The following is an 8,692-nucleotide window of genomic DNA, read 5'->3' as shown; positions in this document are numbered from 1 at the left end:
ACTTGGGTTGCGTCACAGTTAAAATACCCATTAATGCTATATTTGTTACCTCTAATAACCACACATTCACCTTCTAGGATATATTTACAATAAGGACAACAACCACACTTAGCCATCCCCATTTTTTACATGTTCTTGTTTTTTCCTCCAGATTTGCTTTAAAGGACCTATCCATCTTATATACAACCAAAGGCCCATTCCCCAAAACATTCATGATTTTATAATCAGAGGAGAAAAAACACCAGTTGTTCTTAATATGATCAAAATGTTAGTGCTATCTAAGTAAAAAAGCAGTGATAAAAGTAATGGTGTAATCACTGTCTAGCATTTCCTCCTCACGAATTGTAGGCATAGCAGGAAAATATTATCTATGTCCCCTTCATTCAAACTGTTCTCATCCACATCTGTTAACTTCAGTAAGGCAGTATGTACACCATTAAAGCACTTTAGAAGTACCTCATTTTTAATTTCTGTAAGAAAGTTGGAAGGGTAACCACGTTTACTAAACATATCCAAGAAGATGTCACATTCCCTAACAAATACTTCATCCTCAGTGTTCGTCCTTGCTAACCTCATCAGTTGCCCCTTAACTACAGCCCTCTTTTAATGCTTAGAGTGCCAACTGGTGAAGTGAGGACATGCATTCGAAAATGTTGTTTTCCAGTATAAAATAATAAATAAAAAAGAAATGCATTCAGCATGATAAACAAATGAAAATTAAAAAAAATCAGTTGAACTATTTATATATTCAATTAATTATTTTAAGTGGTCTTCTATATCTATCCGTAAAGTAAAAATATCATCCAGATAATGGGTATAATAAGACCAACAACCACTGTAAATATTATTTAGTACAAATTTATTCTGCCATTGTGCCATCACCAGGTTTGCAAAACTGAAGGCACAGGCCACCCCCATTGCCACACCAGTCACTTGTTTAAATAATCGCCCTTTCAAAAAATAGGAACTTGCTAGTTAATACAATCTCCATAAGGCTTGTGACCATGTTAACTTTATCTGACTCTATCAAGTTAATATCAAACAAGACTTCCTCAAACCATCTCAGCCCCAGGTCATGGGGTATATAACAGAACATAAATTATTCACATCGATAGTAAGAAAAAACAATCCTCATCATATGCAACAGTATTTATTTTACTTAAAAAATATCATGAATCACAACAAATTTGTAATATTTGACCAACAGAATCCTTTAACTGATGGTCCAAAAATTTCACAATATAATGAGTTTTAGACCTATTAGCATGAACGATCTAGGGGGAGTCGGTCAAACACTTATAAATTTTAGGAATCCCAAAGACTCCAGCAATGACTGGATGGTTGTTTTCCATAAATAAAAATTCACCTTGACTAATTTACCCCTGCATAAGTATGTCGAATAACACCATATAAATCTTGACATAAGCTAGATTCAGCTCATTGCACAAAACTTCAACATATGTTTCACTTAATAACAGGGCATTCATTTTATTGTTAGAATCAACAGTATTCATGAAGATCAACCCACCCCCTTAATCAGGTTTTATTACCCTCAGTTCCTTTTGTGACATACTTCTTTCAATATTTTTTATTTACGCTTAGTTAAATTAAACATATGTGCACTGGGTAGTTTAACTAATACCCTCCTAATATCTTGTTCACATAATTTTTCATATAGAAGGATCATATTATTTAGTGTAGGGTTAAAGGTACTAGATTTATGCAAAAAATCATTATTGAAAACATTCAACTCACTGTATGTAAACCATAAAGCCAAGTTCAGTTTTCTTGCAAAAATTTTTAAGTGTATAATAGTTGCAGGCAAACTCGTTCTCTTAAACACAGAAAACACTGCCACGGCTTACAGTAATCATGGAATATGACTTTAATAAATCTACAAAAACAATAAAAATGAATAAGCGCTTTTGCCCTTCACAACATCTAGGGCTGCCATTTCATATATGCTTTTTGTATATTATTGGTCAATTTTTGTATCACATGACATGAAATGATTGTATTTATACTGGGTATTTTATGACATCCAACAGTTCAGATGAAGTCCCTTAACGGGAAGAAATTGCTCAACAACTGTGGATATTTGTTATTAAAGTTTTCAGCTACATTTCCTTGTTGTCTCACTTCATTTCTGACTGCTGGCAGTGCTGTTTGGTTCCAGTGGTGTCAGTGGTTTCTACCATCCTCTTGGGTGTTTTTAATGAGTAATTTACTTGAGTCATAAAAACAGACATAATTAACTTGCCAAAGGAATATTTTAATCTAAATCTTAACATAACAGGATAGTACTACAATTAATTCTTGCAATATGAAAGGAAATGAAGAAGGAAGAATATCACTGTCCACTCTACGAAAATGAGGATGTTATACAGATGCTTTGTAAGAAATGTTTTACAGTACAGTATTTTTATAATAAATAATGATAATATTCAGATAATACTGATGTCAGAAAATTATTTATTTTTTGAAAAAGCTTTTGAAATGACATAAGTATAAGAAGTAGCTCAGAAAAGTGTAGTAGAGTTGTATAAGCATATGACAGACGTTTCTAGGAAAAAGACAGAGAATCTGAGATTCCTAACATAACAGTACATAACTTGAGCAGACCTTATCATTAACAGAAGCAAAGTAAGGTTAACTTAAGTTGTAGATATTATAGAAATCACTGACAGCATTGCAGTTAAAATAGTACAGTTAACACCTGGCCTAGTGAAATCATATAAGAACACTTCTGCATCCTCTGTCAGTCTAAGTTTATTATCATTGTTTTGTCTTTCCCTAGCTTCATTATGACCTCCACTGTTTCTATTTTCTCCTCTTCCTTGGCCTCTTGTCTTGATCTCTTCTCATATATAGAGTGTTACAACTACTGTTTTATCTTCTTGCCCCTCCTACAGTCTGTGTACCCTGAAAGTCATGGTTCTGTACACTGTGTCTTACTGCCACATCAGATGGCTGTTCTCCTATGAACAGCCTGTGCCAGTGAGCTAGAAAGATGGTAATGACAACAAGCAGGGAAGAACATGGTAGGAAAATGGTAGGAACTATTGCTGTAACTGGCTCTCAGATTCAAATATATTGTCTGTTTTCAGCTTTATGTTAAAACTGTGATCATTGCTACACATTAAATTTAATTTTGTTTTGTGTAACCCCATTTTGCTTCTTCTGTGAAGATGATATCATTGCATTTTTCCACTTTAATAGTCTAATAATGTCCTGATCATTTGAATTTATGCCTATGAATACTATATTTGACTGAAAGAAGTCAGGATTGCACATGTTCTGTGCTCCCATGTCCTTGCTCGTTTAATGACTTTATTAAATAGTAAAACAGTTAAGCTTGCCCCCGAAGATCCTGATTTCATTCCACATAGATCAAGCCACTGTGCTGATAAAGGCTAGCATTATTTCAGCTGGATCTGTAGTTCCAGTAACAGCAGACTCTTAAAGTCTGTGCTAGTTCAGTCATTTCTTACATACAAGATGTGAAACACACTGTTTACCCCACTGTATGAATATGCGATAATAGAAGGCCAGCTCTTTGATTCAAATGTGTACATACAAAGCGTGTCCAAAGACAGTGACTTCAAGTCTGTCTTGACAGAATCGCAACTATATGAACTGCTTTTCCGTAGCAGTACAGAAATGACTGTTTTACTAGGAGTTTAGAAAAACAAAAAGGAATGGTTACAGATAAAAAAGACTTGCGTAGCCCTGTGGCAGTGATTTACTCCAAGCACAAATAAAGCCCAAACGAACACTGTATTCCACTGGTAAACTTGACCTGTAGGTACCAGATTAGCCCGATCATTTTAATCAGGAAAATATGTCCCTCTGAAGTGACTTGCTTAAACATGTCTTTCTCAAATTCTTCAGCAGTTCAAGTTTACTTGCTGCAACATTCTGAAGAAGCGCTAGTACTGTGGAAGTGATGAATTCATGAAGTAAAGAACTTTGAATCTATTCCTTGGACTCAAGAAAGTGCATCAAAACAGTTGTTCCCACGTTAAATACCTGCATTAAAGTTAAGTGCTTATTTTCTTCAAGATGAAACACATTTGGAGCTGATAATTTAAAGATGCAGATGGTGGTGTGCAGTGCCACTGATGGAGGTGTGGAGTACTTCTTCCAAGTGAAATAGGTTTCTAAGTTTCTTTCATTTTTTTTTTTTTGTGTGTGTGTGTGTGTGTGTGTGTGTGTGTGTGTGTGTGTGTGTGTGTGTGTGTGCTTGTGTCTGTGTGTGTGTGTGTGTGTGTGTGTGTCCTCTTTTGCTTCCAGACCCTCAAGGATTAGAAAACTGCCTCCAGGTTCAGGATGATTACAGAAATTTAAGGTAAGTCACTGAATATTTCAATTAGTCAGTAATATCAATCATTACAGTGTCATAGTTATTACTTGGAAAATGCATGTTTTTCTTCACCAAGTCCCAGGAGCACTGTTTAGTTACATGACTTGCTCGAAGTTAAACGGCAGGCAAAGAGAGTTAGAAAGAAGCAAACTCTGTGCCCTTGACTGCAGGAAGCAAGTCGTTAAGAGGTTACAGCCTTAATCTACTGCTCTAAGTACCAGGTGTTCCTTTGATTCTTCATTTTAAATCACTGAGCGTTACAGTCAGTCAATGATGCTAGTCATTAGAGTTTTATAGCTGGTGATCAGAAAATACCTTTCAAGTTAATTGCAGTTGTCTGGCACTTAAGGCTCTGAGCTAGTAACAAAATGATTCCTGCAGTCAAAAGTACAGGGCTTAAATCAGTAGAAAGTGGGGTGGATGAAGACAAAGCGATAGTTGGTAAAAGACTAGATGAGAGCAGTAGTATAATGGAAGAGGAGGAAGAAAACAGAGATTTCATATTTAACCTGGTTGATGTACAGGTACAGAGTCTTGCCGAGTTGTACAATTTTATCCTTATTTTGCTTCTCATTTAATTTAAATCAAGTAAATTAACTGCTCATAATGGATCTTTCTCAGATACAAACTGAGTAGAGAACAAGGCTGAGAGAGAGTGGAGGCGTAACATGCATACCTTGTATGGAGACCAGATTTGGAGTACATCCTTAGAATAACAGAAGCAGCTGTATGGAGTGGGGAGCATGATGTTAATGGCTACATGGGATAAATGACCTACTTGGGGAACAGAGCAGAACAGTAATGGACTGGTGATGGACTCTAGGATTAGGGGAAACTCTAAAGAATGTGGCACCCATGATAACATTTGGAGAGGAAGTGGTGAATGTGAAGGAAAGGCATTTTGTGGTTCTACGTAATGTAAAACATGGCTTCCCAAACACTGCATTTTAAAAGTAAATCCTAATGATCATTCACTTTTGTAACTACTGTGAGTAAACATTACTACACACACACACACACACACACACACACACACACACACAAATCTCCCGCTGTCTGCTTCAGAGTGCTTTCTGGGCTGCTGTGTGTTCTGATGCTGTGCAAATGGGCTTGGCCGAACTTCCAACTGATGGGCAGATGGGCTAATTTCCCATGCATCAATAATTTCTTCTTTCGAAGGTAGCAGAGCTGTGGAACATTTTTTTGTTTGTTTTTATGGCCAGGCTGGGCCCTCCAGTCACTACTGGGCCCTAGGCAGCTGCTTAGATGGCCTTGTGCTGATCTGGCCCTCAGGATAGGTTCTATCTTCCCTGCAACCCTGAAATAGATAAAAGGGGAAAGAAGAGAGTAAATATGTAAATGCTAATGTTTCTTTATCTATATCTAACCAAAGTGAGAAAACTGTGCTTGTTGCATCCTTACACTTTCATAACAGCATAGATATGAAATATCTGTATAAGACAGTGGATATATTTAGTACCTTAGATATCATGGAATTTAATTATGTTACTCACATGTTTTCATACAAAAGTTCTATTTTAGAGCAGATCCAGGAAGATTTGCGGTCTGTTCTCAGTTGTAATGTCAGAACTGTAGTTAGGTAGATAGCTCATCTGCAGCCCTGTGTAAATCAGCAAATTCCCAACTCTCCCACCTTAAACTGAAGACTAAAAAAAGAAAAGTCCTATTCCATTCCTTTAACAGTAACAAGCTGCTTGCTAAAACTGCAACAAGCAGCTTACTACTGCCCTTCAGTGCTTTAGCCAAGCCAGACATGCAGTATAAGCATTACTTTATAAAGTCACAATATCTTGCTTAGATGCTTCGTTAAGAGCTGCTCATGGTTTAAAATAGAAACTTGCAGGAAAAGTGTTATTAGCAGATTGCTGAACACTCTAGTAAAATAAGATTTATAGTTTGGACAACCAGAAGACAATACTGTTGATTTTGAAAAGAAAGGTAAAACTAGGATTTCACGTAAGAAAATGTGTATACTTTCTACTCCTCAGTGTGAGAGAAGTTATGCAACAAATAAGAAACCATTTTATAGAAAAGAAACTCCTTCACAGAAACTTTATCAGCAAAAGTAACCCTGGTATTAATACACATAGCATGTAGTATACAGATGGGTACAAGCACTTTGTGTGCTATGTTTGGAATTCTGCTATTTTGGCTCATAATACATAAATGTAGACCTTGGTGCAGAACAGCTGTATCATAGGTGCTGTAAGTCTTTATGCTTGGCATACAGAAGCACTTTGGGCACTACTGAGTACCATATGCTCCTGTGCCTTGTGCATCAGCTGGAGGACAGAATTTTGACTCCTAAAAGCAGATCATTTCAAACACAAACTTTAAGGGTCTTAGAAGAAGCCAAGCTACTTAACAGATTATGATTTTATATTCAAAGATGAAAAAGACTCTACTTAAGACACCCAAAATGCCTTCTTCTCCAGGCAATTTGAATTTTATGTTGGAGAAGCAGACACTGCTTCCTTTGAACCAGCAGATGCAGGTGAATTAAAATATTTTACCTGTAAAACATTTTTTTTCAAAATTGCTATTGCATTTGACAGGAGGAATTTAGAGCTAAACAACTTCATGTATGAACCACTTTATTTGGTATTTTATAGTGTATCGTTGTCACTCAGCACTAATTAATATTTTGCAATAAATAAATAATAAGTACCGTGAAGACTGATTTCCCTAAAACAGAGCTATCACATTACAAGTAATAGGTTAGAACGTTCCTTTCTATGATTAGTGGTCATACTGGTGGCTTTAAAACCACTGAATAGGTGAAGGAGCACAACCTACAACAAACAACAGAGCTGGCCTTAAGCTAATTAGACAGTCTGGCCCAATTGGGCCCTGCTGCCTCAGGGGGGGTCCCACACTATTCTATGACAGGGTTATTATACCTTACATGACCCAGAGATTTGCCTAAGAAACACTGCAGTAAAGTTCAAGGCATTTCCTACTGTAGTCTTACTCCCAAGTATTATTATGTACTATAGTATTGGTAAGTGCAGCTTTATGCCTGTTGTATGGTACACAATGGTAGCTGCTTGATCTCCCATAGCAGTTAGTTGCTGTTGCTGAGAGCATCAGGTTTTAATTTCAGAACTGGTCAGATTAACCATCTGGTTTTGTGCACTGCTTCAGTTACTGTATCAGAAGGTACGACCAGGCTTATTTAGAGACTGATAGACAGGTACTGTTTTCTTTTGGTTCTCTTTCTGAAATGGGGTTTATGAATGGTTGCTAATGAGTAAAGTGACAAGAAATAACTGTGGAATAGTCAGTCTCAGGCAGCATGAAAACAAACAGTAATCATAGAAAACGCAGATGCTATAATGTGAGTTAAACTCTCATCAATAAGATTTGTAACAGAATGTTACTAATTCAGCAGAGAAGTACATGTTGCAGTCACAGATAGGAGCAAAATAATCCCAGAGAACTGAAACATGAGATGGCTGCATTCAGTGGTGAGAGGCAGAGGTGGAAAGAAAAAGAATTGCTTGGCTGAAAGTGTTAAAACAGTAACACAGTGGAAAACAATCAAAGAAACAATACACTTTAATCAATATCAGTGCAACAGTGGTAATGTAAGAGCAAGCATGGAGAGAAGTACAAGTCAGGGCAGTATGCAGTGTAATGAACATAATTATATAGAGACAAGATACAATAATTCAGCCAGTAAAATAAGCAGTAAAACAGATAACAAAAGTGCCTGCACATTGTCATAACATCATATAGAATAACGTTTCCATGGAGAAAATGCTATACAAAGAACAAAGTATTTGAGTATGTACAATTGCTGGGCATAGGATGAGAATGTGAGTAAAGCATGACTCAAATGGGGGAAGACAGGAAAGGGCAGAGGCAGAAAAGACAGCAAAAATAAAATACAAAATAGTGTTGGGGAACAAGGGGGAAGTGTGCAGTTATTTCCTACGAAGGTTCAATAAATCTAGGCAGTACTAAACAGTTTAGGAACATGTTTACTGGTAAGTCAGAGTGCACCCTCTGGTGACACGCCATGACACAGGTCCTCAGTGGCTCATCAAACAGACCATTACAGTGTGCCTGAGTGAATTAAGCAGACTATGAGAGAGGAACCACGGGAGTTGCTGGTTCAGGAGTAATCTAGAAGTCCAATAGTTTACTTCTGTTTTAATATGTCTTATGACAAAATATAACCAAATAAATTCACATATTGTTTTATTTTAATACATAGTAATATCACACATTCCAGATATCTAATCTGCATCTTAAGTTAAAAAAGCCAGCAAGTGGTGGGAGAGGTGTTATGGTTGGGGGACCAAG

The sequence above is a fragment of the Protopterus annectens genome, chromosome 1.part1 (genome assembly GCF_019279795.1).
Source record: "Protopterus annectens isolate FY-2018-M chromosome 1.part1, PAN1.0, whole genome shotgun sequence".
Taxonomy (NCBI): domain Eukaryota; kingdom Metazoa; phylum Chordata; order Ceratodontiformes; family Protopteridae; genus Protopterus; species Protopterus annectens.
This window is presented reverse-complemented; position numbering follows the sequence as displayed.